The sequence below is a fragment of the Vulpes lagopus genome, chromosome 17 (assembly GCF_018345385.1).
Source record: "Vulpes lagopus strain Blue_001 chromosome 17, ASM1834538v1, whole genome shotgun sequence".
NCBI lineage: Eukaryota > Metazoa > Chordata > Mammalia > Carnivora > Canidae > Vulpes > Vulpes lagopus.
Genome location: NC_054840.1, coordinates 1,393,930 through 1,415,126, shown reverse-complemented (window position 1 = coordinate 1,415,126; position 21,197 = coordinate 1,393,930). Strand labels below are relative to the sequence as shown.

Genomic DNA, 21,197 nt, shown 5'->3' with positions numbered 1-21,197 from the left:
CTGCCCAGCAGCTCCCCGGGTTCCTCGACTGTCGTTCCAACAGCTCTACTCCCATCCCCACTGGGGACCTGGAAACACCCAGTTTCTATGATGGCCTCTGGCCATGGTGGGCACCCTCCCAAACCAAACTGATCAGTACTTCAAGAATTTTCCAAATGAGATAAAGTAGCAGTCCCTCCTCTACAGCACAGCACGGGAAAACAATGATAAAAACTGGCACTGACAAGTTACATTTTCCACCATGTGAAAAAAGTCAAAGTCCAGGAGAGAATGAAGCTAACGTAGCAACACACACACACACACACACACACACACACATCCCGTCAGCAGAGAGTTCTGGGAGCACTCAAATGGCTCTGGTTGCTGCTGCGCCTCAAGCCTTGCACAGCCTCAGAGCTCTTCCCATAGCTGAGCTATTCCATCTATTTTGGGACTCCATGTGCCAATGAATCCCCCTTTTTGGCTTAAGCTAACTTGAACTGAGTGTCTATTGTACAACGAAGAGTTCTGACTCATACACCAACTGGGTGAAGTTGGCCAAGATTAATCACAACAGAATATCACAGGTAAATGTAACTGAACACAAAATCTCCCTAACCATATGTATAAAACACAAATAGGGGTATCTAGCTGTCAGCATATAACCTGAATGAAATATGTGTTTTAACTTAAAAATAAAGTGTTAACTCATAAAATCTAACGCTTATTATAACAGAAGCACATTTTTAAATTGGTTCATCAATTATCCATTTACTTGTTTTTTTCCAGATTGATTCAAATACCATCTGTAAGTGGTTCCTCCAAGAAAAGCATACAGCACTCACATATGTCCCTGGGCTTCCAAATGGTAAACCCCGACCCGGTAAAGCCTCTTCCCACCCACCCCCACCCCCACCTCCACCCCCCACCCCCCGAGGCTGGCCTCTCCCCGGTTACCCAGGGCTCTACTGTAAGCATAAAGCAGGTTAAAGCCACCGGCTCGTTCCAACACCATTTCCGAGATCACTTGCTCCAACATTTCCTGAAGCCCGACGAGCTCCTGTTTTCTGCGCAGAGCGCCAAGGCAGGGCCATCCTCGCTCTCGGGCGCGAGGGCCAGCGGCGAGCGGCCACGCACGGATCGCGGCCGGTGGGGCGAGAGGGGGGAGTGCTGTGAGCAGGACGTGGCCGGGGCACGCGGCTACATCGTGGGACCTCCCAGGTGGGAGCACTAGAGCCCAAAGCTCAACGACGGAGAAGCAGGAGCCACGGGACAATCTCGGGGCAAAGCCATGAAGGCGCGGAGACAGGAACGGGCTTGTTCGGCAGGTGGGGAGCTGGGATGGCTGCGGCGGGGGGGGGGGGGGGGGGGGGGTCCCTCCTCACTGGCCCAGGAAGGACTTTAAGATTTTACCCTGAGTGTCGTGCAAAACCCATCAGGTACGGAATAGGGAAGAAAGCAGACATTTACTGAACACATTGTGCTGGGCCACGCCCAAGAGCACGTGAGTGTGTCCACCCCACCGTGGGTTCGATACAATACACACACTGGTGTAAAGTGTACCGCGTGACTTTATCGTACGAATCAAAGCTCATTAGTATGCTGTTACACACAACTGAAAAAAGAAGTCACTTTTCCTGTTACTACCAGTTCTCACTTGTAGGAAGTCATCTCTACGCTGATTTGTCAGATCAAATGAACCAACCAATGTTATCTGCTACCCAAACACACAGGAGTCATCGAGAAGAAAATGCAGGAAGGGCCAGCGAGACTAGATGAACCAAGGCAACCAGGTATTCGTGAAAGCGTATGACCCAAAAAGGGGAACAGACCAGGTAGAGGAGCACTGAATTAGGAAACACAACCCCATTCAAGAAGCAGGGGGTCTAAGGATACAAAAGATTAAGTTTCTACTTAAACAAAAAGTACTTTCCTGCAGACAAAGGTTAAACACAAAACCTTCTAAGATAAATTCTCTGTTCTTTTCATTTCATAATACCTTGCCTGTTTTAAGGACATTCAGAGGAAACTGAAAATATTAATCATTTAAATGCACCATCCTTTGTAACTTTTTACACCTATTGCTGAGGGGCCCCCACGAGGCTCAGTCTGTTAGGCGTAGGACTCGAGATCTGGGCCCAGGTCACTCAGGCTTGTGAGATCAAGCCCCAGGTCAGGTTCCGCACTGGGCGTGGAAGCTGCTTGAGATCCCCCCCCCCCCAGCCCTTCCCTCACCCAGCACACGCACACTCTGTCTCTAAATAAATAAATAAACAAACATGGGATCCCTGGGTGGCGCAGCGGTTTGGCGCCTGCCTTTGGCCCAGGGCGCGATCCTGGAGACCCGGAATCGAATCCCACGTCGGGCTCCCGGTGCATGGAGCCTGCTTCTCCCTCTGCCTGTGTCTCTGCCTCTCTCTCTCTCTCTCTCTGTGACTATCATAAATAAATAAAAGTTAAAAAAAAAATTTAAAAAAATGTTAAAAAAAAAAAACAAAAAACACGGACAGCCCTGGGGGCTCAGCAGTTTAGCACTGCCTTCAGCCCAGGGTGTGATCCTGGAGACCTGGGATCGAGTCCCACGTTGGGCTCCCCGCATGGAGCCTGCTCCTCCCTCTGCCTGTGTCTCTGCCTCTCTCTCTGTCTCTAATGAATAAATAAAATCTCTAAAAATAAATAAATAAATAAATAAATAAATAAATAAATAAATAACAAAATAAAAAAAAACACTGTTGATGAATTTTAACTTTTATTTATAACTACAAATATTAAAAATATCACCGAAAGACTACGCCAAGCATTATACCAGATGCTAAGGACAAAGATGGGTGCAACACGACTGTCCTCGATGAGGGCCCTGCCTAGTGAGACAGGAGCCAACATATAACTCAATCAGGGAGACATCTGTGCTAGACACAGAGGACTGGCGGTCCCAGGCCAGGATGTCCACATCAGACCATCACAGAAAGCAGCTCCGTCTTCAATCGGTATAACCTTGTTCAGCCAACACGCTGTGGTGCGTCAGCTTTAAAGGGTGTGAAACTACCCAAACTTCTCCTTTAATGAAATCTAAGAAACTGAGCAGGACAGTTACCCTTCTGTTAATAACTACTGTTCTTTATCTTATGAATTGAGAGCGAGAACACACCCACGAGAGAGAGAAAAAGAGCAAGCGAGCGAGCGAGCACCACTGAGCACCACGCAGGAAGAGGCGGAGGGGAGAAGCAGACTCCCCTCCGGGCCAGGAGCCCGACACAGGCCTGGATCCCAGGGCCCTGCCTCACGACCTGAATTGAAGTCAGACACTTAACTGACTGAGCCACCCAGGCGCCCCAATTACTGTTCCTAATGAGAAGCATTCAGAGTTCTTAATCCACAACTGTTTGCAGATTAGCCCTCAAAAAAAAAAGAAAAAAGCTTATATCCCTTTATTAGCAATCAAATTTCTTTATCCTTTGTATCTTACTTTGAATGCATGCTTTACAAAACCAGAGAATTAGAACTTCAGAATCCTAATAGAGCCTCAGAATACTACCCAAAGAAATTAGCACCGATAAATGTGCTATGTTCTATCACTCAAAATGAAAATTTGTTTCTAATTTTGATGACTGATTCTGGATCCAAAAAGCTTACAGAATTATAATTTGACACTACTTTAAACCAGTATTTTCTAAACTCAGTAAGTGAAATCTATCACTTCTGAAATAATAAAAATCAAATCAGAGGTTTATAAAAGCATGTTTTTAAATGAAAGATTACGCAAAATGATCATGCACCAGCTCTTAAAAGCAATTTACTTCAGTATTTTTGCACACACACATATCCTGTTACGTCATACATATGAAAGTCCAAGTCAAAGTTGGTATGGAATCACGTGTGATATGTGTATTTGAAATGACTGTTCCACACAAAGAGCATCCACTGGAGAGCCAGAGAGCAGGTTTGATTTCCAGGAGGAGGACTGGAGAGTCCCAGAAAGCAAAAAGACTTGATTTTTTTAAGAAAGGTAGTAACATTTTTTTCTTAGAATACCAAGATATGACCAAAATCGATATAAAATACTACTTTACTGTAAAATGACACATGCATTAGAGGCAGAACAGAGGTACACAGTACACACTCTTATTTTAAGTATTATTTTTAGTTAAGCAATCTCTACACCCAACAAGGGCCTCAATCTCACGGCCCTGAGATGGAGTCACACCTTCCTCCAACTGAGCCAGCCAGGTGCCCCCATATTCTCATTTTAGAGAACTAGAGCAACCAAAGCTCAGGCACCAAATGCAGCAGGAGCCCTCTGGATTGGGAATTCAGGCCATCCAGGGCTCTGTGGTTGCCACAGGAAGCCAAGACAGGTTTCCAGAAGGAGTGACACTTTTCGGCCTCTGTCTACAGCTGTTGCTGCTGCAGCTAACAAGGCTACCAGACAGTAGTGAGCATTTACGGAGTACTTCCTATGTGCCAGGCCCCAGGAGAACAGCTTTACATGCATTCACATTTTAATCCTCACTACTGCTCCATAAGGCAACTATTAACTACTCTTTATTTCCATTGTTCAGAGTAAAAAACCAACTGGAATGGTTACATAATTTTCCAAAGCCATACAACCCATGAGTAGAAGTAGGAATGCCAGACTCCAGAGACGGAGCTGCTCGGCACAGGAACATGCCGCGGCAAGGGTCAGCGCCGCACATCAGACACACAGCCCACCTGGACAGAGGGCGATGCGCCCAGGGAGGCAGGTCACGCTGAAGCAGAACTAAATGTACAAAAACAGGTACCACCTTTCTTTGAGATGTTCCAGCTTAAACTGAAAATGATGAGCACAACTAGAAGACAAGGCCATTTACAGTAAACTGAATTCTCACCCTTTTTCCAAACCCTTGAAATCGGACAACACCTGTATACTTCTGTACAATCCCTATTTCCTCCTAATATTTGCAATGAATTAATTTCTAATTATCGACCTCAGACAGGACTTGAAAATCACATCACTATCACTAAATACTTCAACTGGTCTCATGACCAAATCATAAAACAGCACAGCTTTTAATCACCCAGTGGCTCTAATTGTCCAACAAATCTGAGAAATAAAAATAAGTGTTTACAGAAATACAATCCCAGCTCTTTAAGAACTGTCTGAAAAGCACAGGAAAAATTAAGTTTTCTCTCTTCTTTTGACTGTCCAAATTGAAGTAGATTAAGTAAATTCTTAACTGGATGCCTTGATTTTTCACAATCAATACCTCTCAAAAAAAAAAAAAAATTGGTAATACTAACATAGAAAGATTCAAACGGTCCAAATGGCCATACATGAAAATAAGTTTCTCCCACATCTGACCTCATGATCACCCCACCCCCTAAAATTACTGTTTGGTACCAGTCTGCTGTGCATCTTTCTGGAGTCATCCTAAGCACATGAAACACAGACACGTATGTCACATTCTCCCGCCACCCCTTCCACTCTTCTCCCCTTTTGTAAGCTCAAAGGGCAGCAGGCTACAGCATCCTCTGCCTTTTACTCAAACATCTTTGAGAAGATCCTACCGACAGACACTAACAAAGTCCTACACATCAGCTCTAAACCAATCTGTAAAGGAATAATTCACACAAAACATCTCTCACCAGATGTTGAAACCGGTGACCTCTGCTAGCAGACCGTAAGAATGCCCAAGGTCAAAGAAGTAACCCCGCCCCCCCGTGAGGGCATGTCAGATTTTACACAGAAGAGGAAGACTATTTCCCTGACACAGTAACAGACTGCCCTCCTAACCCCAGTCCATGATCTCACAAACGCACATTTTTTACTAAGGAAGACAGAGAAAGGTGATTTAAAAGAAAACTCACCCCTTTAGTGGGAGAAAATTTAAGTACATAGTATATTACATTTTCATATAAAAAAAGTGCCGAGGAACACTACTATAGCTACAAACAGCATCTAAAAATTCACTCATGTATGATAAATTCTATCCCATAAAAGAACAATTATACAGAAAAAGAAAAGACATTAAGGAAATTCATTCATTATCTATTTCCATTACCTTATTTCAGAAACCCAAAGTAGATGACCCAATTGCCTTATACTGTGAGTTAATGACATCTGATAGCCGAAAAATAGAAATGGAACAAAATTAGTATACACTCTACCCAATTAGCCTGTTCAAATTAAGGGGAAAGCATAAAACACCTCTCGCTAACCCATAAACTGTATTCTATTAGCAGCTGAAGGTAACTAGCAAAATATACTATTACTATAACTCCTCTGGAGGTGTTTGCTTAGGCTAATGCCAAATGCTTTCGGACTATTACTCTACGTAAGGTTATAAATTTTTAGCCTTTAAGTACTCTAAGCAAATTTTCCAGGTAGATCTCCCTCAAAAAAAAAAAAAAAATTACATAAAATTAAATGACAGAGGGGCATCTTGGTGGCTCAGTGGGTTAAGCATCTTCCTTTGGCTCAGGTCATGACCCCAGGGCCCTGGGATCCAGCCCCTTATCTGGCTTCCTGCTCAACCAGGAGCCTGTTTCTCTGTCTCCCACTCCCTCTCCTTCTGCTCTATCAAATAAATAAAATCTTTTTAAAAAATAATAAAATGACAGATCCTCAGAATTTTCATATGGGAATTGACTATATACGTACTGTTTGAACAAATAAGCTACCTTTACATAACACTTCATATGACCCTTCTTAATATGCGGTTCTAGAAACTAAATGATTTACCCATGTCACTATGGCTTTGCAAAAAATGATAAAAATTCATTTGCTTAATACTGAATCTGTGTTAAGATACTACCCACCATTCAAGTAGGTGCACAGTAACAACAAAAAAGCAAACATCCACTTAACTGATTATCTCATTACAATGTCCTATCATACCGTGTGCTGAAAAGGATACAATGAAAAAAAAAAATCAAAGAAAAGCACTGATACCGCCACCTTTAACCTCAGACAAAATGAAGATATCAAGAAGTACATTGATATCTAGTTCCTAAAAAGAAAAAATTCTTCACTGCTTTTGTTTTAAGGTAATTAAAAATTTTAGACATCTCTAGGAAAAAAAAAAAAAAAAAGGCTTGAGACTCCAATTTCATATTAAGAAGAATTATTCTACTAAGATACCGGAATGACCATCTGACCCACACTCTCCATGCTCTCCTCTGTTCTACCTCCTGAAAAAGTTACCATTGCTTAAGAGGAAAACAGGCAGCAAACTCCCCATTTTAAACCCCCAATACCTATTCCTCCTCATTCACTCTTCAAATTATTCATTTCACATAAATCTTTTCCTTAATCTGGATACTCTTCTATGTTTACTGAAATTTGTTGATCTTTCAACATGACCTTTATAGTTTGATTGTATTAATTCTACGTTAAGAATCTAAGCTCTCAGAAAGCAAGGTAATAACCAACTCATTTTGTCTGATGCAAATAAAATCATGCTGAAAAGCTCATACTTTGAAATTCTAAATATTAAAATTTCCAAAAGGATGTAATGCCAAATTAGTGGCTTTAGAATAAATTACCCAGGTTGTGTAGAACTAATATGGCACAGCCTTACCATAAAAACCTGCTGAAGAGAGATGGTTATGATGACTTTCTTCTGGTAGATTAAACCCACTTACACTATATAACAGATACAGTTTATCCTGCATGTTAATACCTTCATAATAATGACTCGAATGAGACTCCAATGTGGTCAGAATGCCACCAAAAAGAGCTAAAAACACCGTCTTATACTTAGGCCCACTACAGCCAGAGAGATTAAATTAAAATCTTAAATTTCGTTATAACAGAACCAAATAAGGCCAACTTCGGGTGACAGAATTCCCACCGAGACAAGGTTCTTCCCCAATATCATGGCTACAAGTCCAAGAATAAGAGGACAAAACTACGGATCTTCACTTCATCCTAGATTTTGACAAGGTTTTTTTCCTCCTCCCTTGTCAAGCCCGGCAGCATTAAAATTCAAATGTACAGGGAAGTGCTCCTGGAGCACACCTGAACCTCCAAGGCCTGAATCAGAAAGACGCTCGCTGGGGCCCTCCTCCGGCTCCTCCCGCAACCCGGGCCCTGTGACCCCAGGGCGGCGAGGGCCAGGAGAAGCGAAACTCTGCTAATATCCTAAGGAAAAGGTCCTTTCCTCCAAGAACCGTACCGTGCGGCCGGGGCTACGGATGGGACACGAAGCCACTCAACGACGGGTGGTCACGGGCCTGGGACACTCGCTCGACGGAACGCCGCCTCCGCCGAGGGCCACCGGGCTGCAGACGGCCAGGAAGGGCTTCGGCCAAGCCGGGCTCGAACCAGGAGCGCGGGCGGAGGCAGAAGCCAGGGCGGGGGGCAGAGACCCGGCGCTGGGGCCTGGGGGCCGCCCCGAGGGCCGAGGCTGGCCCAGGGAGGCCATTCCGGGTTGTCCAGCAGGGACCGGACGTGACGTGATGAAACCATGAAACCGGGGTTTTAAATACACGACGCGGCCAACAAGTACAGAAGGCGGGATGGGGGAGAGCCGCAGCTCGGAGCAGCCTACCAGAGACCGAGCCCAGTCACTCAGGCCTCAAACCTCTCATCGGCCTCTCATCTCACACACAGGGAGGCCAGTAAGCTGCTAGATGAGAACACGGGCCTGAACATCAGACACACGGGGCCTAAGTCCCCCTGCACACCCCCCACTACCTGAGCCTTGGTTTCCTGGCCCCTAATATCCGGGTTATCAGCCGCTCGGACTCTCAAAGTCCTCGACAAACCAGCTGCGTAGGCCCGACACAGACACCGTATTAGTAGTTAACATTACTGCCGAATTAAAAATGGTAAAAAATGGGAAGTGAAAGCAAGACAAGGGTTACAGAGACTTCAGAGCAACAGAACTTCCAAAGAGAACGGACTTGACAAAAACTGAAAATCTAGAACAAGAACACAGATGAAGGGTCAGGCCTGGAGAAAACAATAACCTACTTAAAGTCATCGCTCCAACCTAAACAGGAGATCCTAGGTACGGATGGGTACAGCCCTGAAAAACAAAATCCCTTCATTTAAAAAGAGCCAGAAAATGCCTCAAATGGCGTGAGATTTAAGAAGTCCAAGCCCAAGTGACAAAAGAACAGCCCTAAGAGTCGTGCAAAGGCCCCAGCACTGCACCTACACGATGGAACTCGATACGGGTCCTACTTAGTGTTAAACCCAATCGGTTTCTCCAGGGTAAGCCTTCAATCACCACTTCAGGGCTAAACACATTAAGCTAAGTTTATTTCAGATATTTAGCTCGGGAAATAAAACTGCCAAGTGTTTCCTATGACGTGTTCCCACTGAAATAAGTAACAAACACATAAAATGTAACACAAAGAAGCAAACTTGAGCTCCCAACCGTCCTCCTCATCCTCAGCCCACAAGCCCGCCCAGGAGGCTCCTATGCCAAGTACCATCCTCTAACACCTCGGGCAATTCTCTCAATCTTCTTCACCTTGCGAAGCTCACCGTCCCCATGACACAGAAGGGGAAACAGAGTTTCTCCCCAAACATTGCAGAGCCAGTAAGGGATGGGGCCTGGGCCTGCCCCAGGACCCCTGATGCACCACTGCGCTCGCTCTGCGGAAAGACAGGACGAGGTTCTCATGCAAGTTTTCAGAATACGTACTTGGGAAGGTAGTTAGGCATACTCCTAATTTGCTTTTCCTGGTTAGTTGTAGGCATAGAACCAATTTTGTTCTTTCTGCAGGCAGTACTTGGAGAGGCTACCTCACTGCTGTCTTAAGACAGGAAATAGAGTAGTTTGCAAAAAGACTGCACCTTATTAAATGGTCCCCGAGAGTGAAACACAACACTGTTTGGGCCCTACGAATTCCATTTATCCATGCAATCACTTGACCCAGTTAGTAGAAATGCCCGACTACAGAATCATAAACTTGATTATAAACACTAATTTTTTGCAAGGATGTTGAGTGACAGACAAAACTGACAACAGCAGGAAAAATCTGGCACAGCTACAGTCATCTAGAAAGAGCAGAGAACAGGGTTCAAGACAGCCCCAGGTTTGAACCCTCACACCTCACTTGACCGTAGTGTGGCTTGGACAAGTGGGTCAACTCTGCACCTCTGTTTCATAATCTGCTGGATTCCCAGCACTCCCTACTCCGTAGGATTAGCCTGAGGTATAGATGACACAGCAAGCGCCTCACACCTTTCCAGAGCATAAGCAAGCAAGGCCCCTTCCTCTAGCTCTTGCCGACACCGTGCCTGACTGTACTCTTCCGGAGTCTAATCCCATAGCTGGTGTAGCCAGTAAACCTCTACAGCATTAGTTCTCACAGCTTTTTTTTTTTTTTTTTTTTTTTAAGTTTCTGTTGGTGTTTAAACAGGAGATGTCACGGTGGTGGCCTCCAAAATGGACCAGTTACACTCACTCATTCTCTACTACACAGCCCCGGGTCCTAACCCCTTCTCTACTGTGGGGATGTATCCATGTCTCATGGTTACTTATTTCAGGTTTTATTTTTTGCATTTCAGTGACTTGCACTGTAAGTTACTTATGAAAGGAGTCAAACTCACATGTACTAGAGAAGAAATACAGTCCCGGACGGTGCCAGTATTTCTGGCATCTGCCCCCTGACTTACTGTCTATCACGTTCCTCTCAACTTTTATATAAGAAACACAGGAACTAAATAAACCCAACAAATTACTTCTACTAACTTCATCCAAATGTGTTAAGTCAAAAATTCTTTGTAGTAATTCTGCTGGAATAACTTGTACAAATAGAATGCCTGTGTCAGCTGCTCATCTGACAAGGCTGTACTATCTCACTGCCATGTACGAGCAGATACGTATTCAACAGGTTGTTGTTCCAAAGGTCCATCAGCCACATGTCTCTTTATCAGTAACCCCTATATTTATACCAAGCTTTTGCCCTTTCTGCTTATTAGCTTGAAAGGCTCCCAGGAAGTAGTTCCTTCTTATTCCCCTGGAAGGCACGTATCCAGGGAATCATGACAAGCCCTCACTGGATGCTGAGAGTACAAGCAACAACAACAACAAAAAAAAATTCCTGGACACACGTAAAAAGTCATTAAAATGTTCATCACTTCTCTGAGGCAACCAGTGCAAGAACTCAAGCTCCACGAGGGGCCACATCATTTACCACGTGTCTCCCGTGTTAATAACCAACGTCGGTACACCAGGCTACAAGAAAAGCATCTTATAAACTGGAAGCTTTGCAACAATTTTCAAGCCATTAACAAGTCCATTAATTAAGTTCCATAACAGTAAGAAAAACTTTTTCCACGTACAAACGGTCTTCGTACTCCATATAGTATTTTGCCCTATCGGTCTGAATCTAACTACTCAAATTGCAAAAAAAAAATAAAATAAAATAATCGTTGTTTGTAGATTTAAAAGTTGTGATTACATACATCACACAATGCATTACAGCAAAACTGGGAGGGAAAAAAAAATCATATTCCAAACAGGCAGGAAAGCACAAATTCAGAGCAAAGTATAAACACACAGGACATGCCTAACCGCCCTGAGGCATATTTTGTTTCAGCCACCCCTTCTTCCACAGGTAGACGATAACTATTTCTGGAACCCTCAGTGATCATCTCCAAAGCCTGCCTGCCATCAACTCCCATGATACGACCCAACACACACAGGTTTCATGGAGACAAAGCTGCCCTATTTCCCTAGACTATAAACTTATTAAAATGGTGAGAACACAGAGTCCCAGGAAATAAGGATTCACTAAAACACGCCAGGGTAGCACAGGTCTTATTTAGCAGAAAATGAAAATGAACCACACTGGGGGAGCCAAAAAGTCACTTGCTGTACCTTCAGTGTGTTAACCAGGATGTTTTTTATAATTTGCTTTAGTAGGAAGAGGAAAACACCACCAGGGCCTTGTATTATCCAATCTGATAAAGGAGTCTTTAGGGAAAAAAAAAAAAAAAAAAAGGAGGAGAAAAATGATTACTTAATTACACGGGGGGGAGGGGGCAGGCAATTCAGACTAAAAATAACCCCATCATTTTCAGCCACCACGTTTTATTAACAGGCTCGTGGAGAGCAGCGCAGGGCTCGGTGTGGGCGCCAGCGGTGAACTTCCCCAGTGGACTGCGAATGACATGAGGTCCCGGACCACTGCTCACCTCGGTGCCTGCGCAGCGCAAGGTTTTAAGCATCAAGCAAACTCCAGGCATTGGGGTGGGGGAAATAACCTCGTTCTTAGGTAGGTTCCGACCTTGGTCCGCTCACAACCACCAAATGGTGTTTTGCGAGCCTACGAGCAGGGGGCCCGGCCCAGATGAGCCCCGGCACTCCGCAGGGCCGCGAGCTCCCCACGCGCACCCCAAGTCCTCCGTGCGGCGCCCCTGCCCGCAGCACCACCAGGCGCGAGCCTCCGCGGCCGCTGCGGGGTCAGGCCTCGCCCGGGGGACCTGGGCACGCACGCACGGGCCCCCCGGCCGCCGCGGGGTCTGCTAACTCCGCCGCAGTTAAGAAGTCCGCGGGGCTCCGGAGAGGAGGGAAAGACGGAGACGCGCGGGCCGCGAGGAGCAAGTTCCCCGGCGCGTCCCGAGCAGCCGCCGCCGCCGCCGGGACGGGGACCCGCCGCGACACTCACCGCGGCCGCCGCAACTTCGCCGGGGCCGCGCTCGCAGCCAACTTCCCGGCCCGGCCCGGCCCGGCCTCCTCGCGCCCGCCGCGGCGCCCGCTGCACGCACGCGGCCCCGCGCCCGCCCCCGCCCCCGCCCCCGCGCCGCCCCCCCGCCCCCCGCGCCCCGGGCGCGCCTCCCGCCCCTCCCCCGCCCTCCCGCCCCTCCCCCGCGCCGCCGCGCCCGGGGCCGCCGGCACATCTCCCCTGCGAACCGAGGGACGTGCACCCAAGAGCTCCCTCCTCGGCTAAAAATAGGCTCCCGGGAGTCGGCCCCATGATGGCTCCCGCAGCCGGCGCCGCCGCACAGCCTCCCCGAAGGCCTCCCCCGCCCGCCCCGGCCCCGGCCCCGGCCCCGGCCCCGGCCCCGCACACACTCACACGCGCGCACACACGCGCGGGACGGGGGGTCCGTGCGCGGGGGAGGGGCGCGGGGCGGCCGCGGACCCCCAGGCCGGCGGGGCGGGGGCGGGGGCGGGGGCGGGGCGGGGCGCGCGCCCCGGGGTCGCTCCGGCCGGCGGGGGGAGGGGGCTCCCGGGCCGCGCGCGCCCCTCCCCGCCCCTCCGCCCCCCTCCCCTCCCGCCCCTCCCCCGCCCGCGCCCCCCGCCCCGCCCGCCCCCGCGCTTACCTGGGACGCCGGCCTCCGACGCCGCTCCCCCTCCCGGGAACCAGGCGCACGGAAAGTCCCCTCCTGCCGCCGCCGCCGCCGCCAGCCGCCCCCAAAATAACCCCTCGGGGTGCGCGGCGCTGCGAGCCCCGGCGGGCGCGGGCGGGCGGGCGGGCGGGCGGGGGCGCGGGGCCGGGGCGGGGGCGGGGCGGGGGCTCCCGCCGCGGGGGAGGGGCGGGGCGCGGGGCGCGGGCGGGGGCGCGGGAGCCGGGCGGAGGGTGGGCGCCGTCACCGAGGGAGAGAGCCCAACGGCTCGGAGCAGCCGACGGCCCGGCGCTCGGCCCCGCGGAGCGGGCGGGGACCAGCCAGGCACAAATGAGCTCGCGAGGCCCCGGCGGCGGCGGCCGCGCAGCAAAACAAACCCGAGCGGCCTGCGCCGGGCGGGCGCGCGGGGGAGGGGCCGGCGGGGCCGGGAGGGAGGGGGAGGGGCGCCGCGGACGGGGGAGGGGAGGGCGACGGGGGAGGGGGCGGCCCGCCGCGCCGCGCCGCGCTCGCCCGCCCCGCCCGCCCCTCCGCCGACGCTGGGGGCTGGGGCTGGGGCTGGGGCTGGGGCTGGGGCTGGGGCTGGGGCCGCGTCGCCGAGTCCTGCACGAATAAAGACCCGCAGGCGCCGCGAGGCTCCGCCGGCCCGCCCCGCCCCCGCCGCCGCGGCCCGCTGCGGGCCGATGGGTGCGGGGCGGCTGCGGGGCCGATGGGTGCGGGGCGGGGTGCAGGACGGGGGATGTGGGGGGTGTAGGGCGGAGGGGGAGGGGGTGCAGGCCGGTTATGGAGCTGACGCGGGCGGGCGGGGGGGGGGGGCCGGCTGCAGGGCCAATGGGTGCGGGGCGGGAGGGGGTGCAGGGGTGCGGGGCGGGGGACAGCAGGGGGAGGGTGCGGAGCGGAGCGGGAGGGAGGATACAGGCTGGTTGTGGGGCCAATGGGTGCGGGGCAAAGGTGCGGGGTGGGGGGTGCACGGCCGCCTGCGGGGCCAGTGGGGTGCGGGTCGGGGTGCGGGACCGAGGGGGCGGGGGTCCGTGACCCGCTGCGGGGCCAAGGGGTGCGGGACCGACAGGTGCGGTCGGGGGTGCGCAGGAGGGTGCGGGGCCAATGGGGTGCATGCGGGGGGATGCGCGGGGTGCGGGCCTCCGGCTGCACGGCCAGCTGCGGGGCGGGGGTGCGGCGGTGCGTGGCCCGCGGGGAGACGCAGGCTCGTTAGGTGGGCAGGCCCGTGGCGCCCTGGCTGCGGGGCTCCGGGCCGGCGGTGCGGGCGGAGGTGCGGGCCCCAGGGCGCACCTGCAGGGCGGCGGAGCAGCGCTGGTCACCCGGGGAGCCGGGCCGCGGGGTGTGGGGCGCACGCGCGGGCCGGGCCTTGCTCCCTAAGCACCCGGCGGGGCCTGCAGGGTTCGTGCCCAGGTGTCCTGGGAGCCGATGTGCTGGGGTTCATCGTCCGGTGGGTCTGTTCGGTTCTCCCGTCACCGAAATAAAACCATGTCCCCGGGATCCCTGGGTGGCGCAGTGGTTTGGCGCCTGCCTTTGGCTCAGGGCGCGATCCTGGAGACCCGGGATCGAATCCCACGTCAGGCTCCCGGGGCATGGAGCCTGCTTCTCCCTCTGCCTATGTCTCTGCCTCTCTCTCTCTCTCTCTGTATGACTACATAAATAAAAAATAAAAAAAAAAAGTAAAAAATAAAAAAAAAAAAAAAAAACATGTCCCCGAGTGTGTAGGGCGCTGTGCCCCCGCGGCCCTGCCGGAGGAGCGCGCCGTCCTGTCCCGGGGCGGCAGGGCAAGGGGAGCAGCGCTTCACAAGGCCTGCGGGCCTACGGGCCAGTGTCGGGCCCTCAGCAAGCGGGGCTCGGGGGTCTTAGGCCTTTGCATCAGCCTAGGACCCTTTTAAGATTTTAAGATTTGACCTCAAAGAGACCTTTGTGTTGCTCCGTTTTGTTTCTGTTATTGCTGTTTTCAAGGTAAAATATCTTTTGCAGCCTTTTTAGGCGAGGGCTTCTGTCGTCATGCCTTCAAAACAGTATTTCAAATACGTGGATTCTCGACGTTAAAGCACGGCCTCTTCCCTCTCAGTATCAAAAACCTGAATTTTCATTCGCACCAAAGGATTGAAAAGTTCATCCCAAGTAACTTTTTCCTTCGTGGACTCCGGGCGGCCTAGCAGGCTGGCTGTTGACTTCTTTTGGCCAAGGTCAAAGGTTCTTTCTCCTGCAGCCCCAGCTTGGGGTCGGATGGGGGCTGGGCTGGGGAAGGGCAGCCTGAGGCTTTTCCTGGGGGTGGGGGGTGCGCAGAGGAAAGGGAGTGAGATTGGAAACTCCCAACCACCAGAAAGTGAGTTCAAAGCATCCCCATGGTTTGTCCTTAGAGCTGTTTTCGTATATGAAAGAGAGAATGTTAGATTAAACAATGTCACCTGATGGGAATTTAGATAGCTGAAGGTTTCCAAAACACTGGGTTGAGTACACAGGGAAACGGCACAAAGAAAGCAAGGTTTGCATTTCAGTAAGAGTCTAAGCGGAGGCTTATTTACTGCAGACCCAGCACCTTGGCAAGGACTCGGTTTCAGAAGTGATGAGTATAGTAGTATCTTTTTTTTAAAATATTTTTAAGCTTTGATTAATGACACATGTACCTCACTAAACATAACCCTCTCTCGAATAGGTAAAGCCAGTACAGTGAGGGACCCAGTGAAGCAAACGTACGGTCCTGGCTGGTTCTTGAAGCTTCACTTAGTGCCCCGGAGCGTGGGTCTCCCTAGGCAGCAGCTACAGGAGAGTCCACCTCCCACAGGGGCATGGAACCTCCCCACTACCACCAGCATCTCCACCCCTGAAGCCTCCCTCAAAATGACCTCCTCCGCCTTCCTCCTGCTGGGGAGGGCCCACCGTCCTTCCTTGGGGTGGTAGGACCCACGTCTTCCAGCCCGAAATTCTTTTGTTTTCTGTCATCTTTGTATTTTAATAATCACTACACCCAACGCAGGGCTTGTACTCACAACGCCAAGATTAAGAGTCACACTCTCTAACCTCCAGGCCACCGGCATCCACCCCCCACCCTGAGGTTCTCACTCCCTCCACCAAGCCGCCTCCTTTCCTAATGAAGTTATTATCACGCTAATAATAATCCACATGTTTGTTTACATCTTTGTAGTTTACAAGGTATCCCGGTCCACAAATGACTTCATGTAAATATCATAACAAAAATCACCAAACGTGGGACCTGTGCGGCCAACTGGTCCCGCCGGTCAAGTACACCTCTGCTGCCCGCCAACCAGGCTTTACCTGAAGTACTTTTGGATCCAAAAAAAAAGGGGGGAGGGTAGGCTAAAATGGGAAAAACCTTGATTCTCCCAGGGAAGGAGTCCTGTAGGAGACCATACTTGGATTACATCCTGGAGCCTATCGGAAATGACCGGGTGGCCTCAACATGAAACGTTCAGATAAGTGAGCGCCATGAAAGGTCACATGTCCCCGCACCCCCCAATCCTTCCAACATACCTGCTACACATGGTCAACCGTCTCACCACAATTCAAGCAAGAACTACGCACGAGAGCGAGGCGAAAACAAAGAAGTACTAATTTCCAGTGCTTTGCCCTCATTTTAAATCTCTCCTTGCGCTTTGAATGTAAAACGTTAATATGTTTCTAGAAAGGAGAAATTAACGCTAAGAAATTTTAAAGCAAAGAGTCACATTATTAAGAAAGTTCCCTTGAACTCTAGCTAATTACTCAACAATGAGAAACCTCATAGCAGTAACTGTTACCAGAAGTTACATATATATGATAAAATGACTAAGCAAATCTTGACTTAATTTATTTCAGTAATGTCACACCCGAGGGGGCACGGTAGGCAGGGTAGCCTAACCTTCGCAACTTACCTTACTCAGGAAATAGAACGCTTTTAAATGGAGGTGGTTTCATCCCAAGCCCACAGGGTCTCATTACTATATATGTTTTTTAAAACCACCACATATTAAGTTGTGTACATTAGTTGATCTCTGTAATTAAAGTGTTCAAAACAAACTTAAAGCAGGCGAAAGATATTTGATACCAAAAATATTATCCTGGCAACTATAGCTCTTTATAATCTTAACTTACCGAGGAACTCGGTGGCTTTCTGTCTGCAGCATTTACCCCCAAGCGTCTTGCTGATACCCTGTGATATGTTTCTGTTTCATTTTGACTCAATTTGTGCAATTCTTTGTCTGTGGTTCTTCCAGCTATCAGCGTTTGCCATCCGGACCGATGCACATCTCAGCCACACATCTCAAGATCTCAGCACACACGTCCCTTTTCTCCATCTGTGCTTAGCATGCGACTTGTGACCTTTCCTCATCAGTGTGAACCTTGTCACAGTTTTCCATGACTCTGTGACCTGATTTCATTACAACAATGAACTTTACTTGGGAGTCTTCGTTTAAATTACAAAAGCAACACCCAACCATCTTACAAGTATTTATGCCTCTCAGACAATGGAAATAGCAGGTTGTGTCCTGCCTTTGTGATTCAGCCAGAATGGAAGCCCCGCCACACACACAGCGCGTCGCCGTACAGTCGCTTGCTCCCTGAGTGCCCGGCCTTGTGCCCGCTCGGGGCAACACTCGGCGAGCCCCTGCGCGGTGTCGGTGGCGCTGCCGTTTTCACGCATTCGGCGAACACGTGTTGAACATCGGCGTGCCAGACGCTATTCCAGAAGCTATTTACGAGGAACCAGACACAGCTCCCACCCTCGTGGAATTTACACACCAGTCTTGCATCCAGTACGGGTGGAAGGACAGACGGGTCCCAAAAACCTGTCTAGTTTAGGCTATACTTTGACTTCCCCAGCCAAGGTCATATAAAAAATGGCTTAAGCACGACGAATGTTTCTTCTCCTCGGCGCTCTCCGAAGGTAGGCATTCCAGAGCCGATAAGGTATCAGGGGCCACATAGCTCTACTATCTCAACACACATCTCTACCTGGCGATCCAGGAATGCTTCCCCAGCTGCGGCCCTCACATCAGATTCCAGGCACTGGGCCAGAAAAGAAGGGGGGGAGAGGGGCCCTGCCTCCCTTGCAGGGCTTGTCCGGGCAATCGCACTCGCCGCGTCCACTCCTGCCCATCAGCCAGAGGCGGGCGCCGAAGCACGCCCGGCTGCCCCGCTGCCAGCACGTCAGGTACATGACCCTTACGGGGCCAAGGTAAAATACGGCGGGGAGAGGCTCGGGCCTGTGTGTCATCTTGGGGAGGGCTTTTAGAAAGGGCTGCTCAGTTTTGTATTTTTGTTTTTTAAGATTTTATTTATTCATGAGAGACACATAGAGAGAGGCAGAGACACAGGCAGAGGGAGAAGCAGGCTCCCTGCGGGGAGCCCGACCTAGGACTCCATCCGGGGTCCCCGGGGTCATGCCCTGGGCCGAGGGCAGACGCTCAACCGCTGAGCCCCCCAGGGGCCCCTAGAAGGCTGCTCAGTTAGGGTGACAGGTGATCAGAAAAAGTAATGAAGCCAGGGAGCAGGGTAGGAGGTTGGCAAGCGTTAGCCATTTAGTAGCAGGAAATGGAACCAGGGGCCTGATATGAAGGCCTTGCTTCTCATGAGATTAGAAAGCCACTGCAAGGTTTTGAGCAGAAAACAGACCCGATCCAACTTCTGTTTTAAAAAGACTGCTTTACCATGCGGAAGATCAACTGCAACACGCACCAGGGGAGAGGGGACACCTGGTTAGGGGCCCGTGCAGGACCCCAATGTGGGGTGGTAACACGAGCGACGATGCCAGGAGCAGGGGGAAAGAAATTAAGTAAAGTCTGTGTACATTTTAAACAAGAGAATCCAGATATATTTTGTGACGTGTTAGAGAACAGAAGAGTCACGGGTGATTCCAAGATTCCACCACACAAGTGGAATCACGGAGTTGTCATCTGCTGAGATGGAAAAGGCACGGAGAAGACAAAGCTTAGGAGAAGAATCAAGGGATTTCTTTCGGAGTTTGATGTGGTCATCAGACACATCAAGACACCCCTGTGAAAACGTTGAATAGGCAGCTAGAAACAGAAATCTGGGGTTCAGAAGAGGTATCAGATCTGGAAATATGATTGTGGGACTTGTCAGTAAGGACATTTGAAATCACAGGTCAAGACACAAGTGACTATCGGCAAAGGAAAGTTCTCTATCACCTTGGATTGGCTCCTGCCTCAAATGTTTTCTCTTATTACCAACACCCCTCTGCTCTGAATGGGGCCAGAAGCCTAAACACTTGCTCCTGGGTGGATGTAAAGCGACATTCCATCTGTGCAAGGATGCTGACGACACCGGGGGTGATGTCAATTGCTATCACTTACTGAACCCCGTTGCCAAGCGCTTGCATGTTTGCTGCTGTCTCCAACTTTCTCAACAGCCCGAAACAGTAAATAATATTATCTCAGTTTGATACAGGAGGAAATCCAAGTATCGAGACCCAAGAGCTAATCTGACATCATGCTGCAGATGGCAAAATAAGGATTTGAACCCAAGGCTATCTGATTGCAGCCTCTGTTGTTCCGCGGAGTGAAATTAAGCAGTTAGGGCCAGAAAGTGCAAGTGTTCCCTGAAAAGCCCTTCAGCGAGTGAGGAGAACAAAGAAATGCCAAGTGGGAAGAAAAGAGAAACTGCTCAAGGGGAGGAACCATGTCTTATCACGTTTATAGGACCCACCATCTCCTAGATCAGCATCTCAAAAACTGCTCAGTGGATGCAGCAATCAATCCACTGGATTCCACTCTTTGATACTATTAGTGTATCTGCCGATGTCCCACGGAAGATTATTGTCCTGTTCACTTCCTGCCTCTCCTTACCACCGCCCCAGCCACCCCAGGGCAGTTTGGCTCTGGAATGCTCTTGAAGACCCATTTTTGTGGGCAAAGAAGACAATATACAGTAATTCAAATTCATGTATTACAAATCTGAAAACCTACTTTTCCTTTAAAAGCTTGGGATTTCAAGTTGTATATCTAACTCTCCTTCTAAGGAAACGTTTACAATTTAGTTAATTAAATTCCCTTGAATTATTAAACTGCGTTTGTACGCTTAATGTATTCACTTTTCTTTTTAAGATACTACAGTGCTCAACAAACAAAAGAATCACAAGCAGTTAAGTAATGCTTATAAATATGATAAACCAATTATAAAATATGATGAATCTTAAGTTCTCTCCAACATTGCAGAACTGCTCACAGATTTAATAAAACCCTCACATCTTTTCACTTGAAATCACAAACCTAAGTCAATTACAGACCCATGTCGATGTTTTAAATCGGCATCGCAAGAATAACCTGTTGGGGCATTCTAAAATGTCAAATTATCTTAAATATTGCAAATGTGTAAGATATCAAGTACAAATATGCAGAAATCATTTCCAAACATAAAATAAAAATAACAGCGGGGTGCCCGTGGCTCAGTGGGTTAAGCATCAACTCTTGATTTTGGCTCAGGTCATGATTTCAGGGTCGGGGATGGAGCTCCACGGTCAGCAGGGAGCGGGTCGGGGGGAGGGGGCAGTTGAGAAGAGTCTGCATGAGATTCTCTCCCTGCCCTTCCCCTGCTCCGGCTTATGCACACGCCCTCCCTTTCTCTTTCTCTAAAATGAATAAATCTTTAAAAATAAAAATAATGGTATTATGACTTCACTTTATCTCTTACCTGATGCCCTCCTGCAGCTAAAAGAAACACACACCTAGTAAACAGTCCCCTGGCCCAGGTGCCTTGGGACGCCTCTCCCGTGGGCTGAGTGGCTGACTGTCCTGTGAGGTGGGGGCTGGAGATGCAGACCCCAGGGCAGTGGTTGTCACAGCTGATGGGACGTGCTGACCCCTCCGTAATGACAGCCAGTGGGAACTCCAAGTTCTTGCTTTCAAATGGGCAGCCGCGCCATAGCCCACGTCCATAGACTCTGGTGGCACCTGCGTCTTCCAAT

At 49.9% G+C, this 21,197-nt stretch overlaps 1 protein-coding gene and 1 long non-coding RNA gene across 8 annotated transcripts in view; one reads left to right on the top strand and one right to left on the bottom strand.

Annotated features, from left to right (window-relative positions):
* TBL1XR1 (TBL1X receptor 1) overlaps positions 1-13,624 on the bottom strand; it is a 167,937-nt gene extending 154,313 nt beyond the window's left edge. Inside the window, exon 1 of one of the 7 annotated variants that reach the window (XM_041732019.1) lies at positions 13,247-13,624. The gene's annotated coding sequence lies outside the window, so the exon portion shown is untranslated. Of the gene's footprint in view, positions 1-12,588; positions 12,611-13,246 lie in introns of those variants that run through there. The other 6 variants (XM_041732013.1, XM_041732011.1, XM_041732017.1 and 3 more) reach the window with 6 other exon arrangements.
* Positions 11,926-20,830, top strand: LOC121477579. Its single transcript, XR_005984291.1, has 3 exons — positions 11,926-12,195; positions 15,248-15,459; positions 17,488-20,830. It is a non-coding gene; the product is annotated as an uncharacterized LOC121477579 (long non-coding RNA).
* Positions 20,831-21,197: the final 367 nt, after the last annotated feature.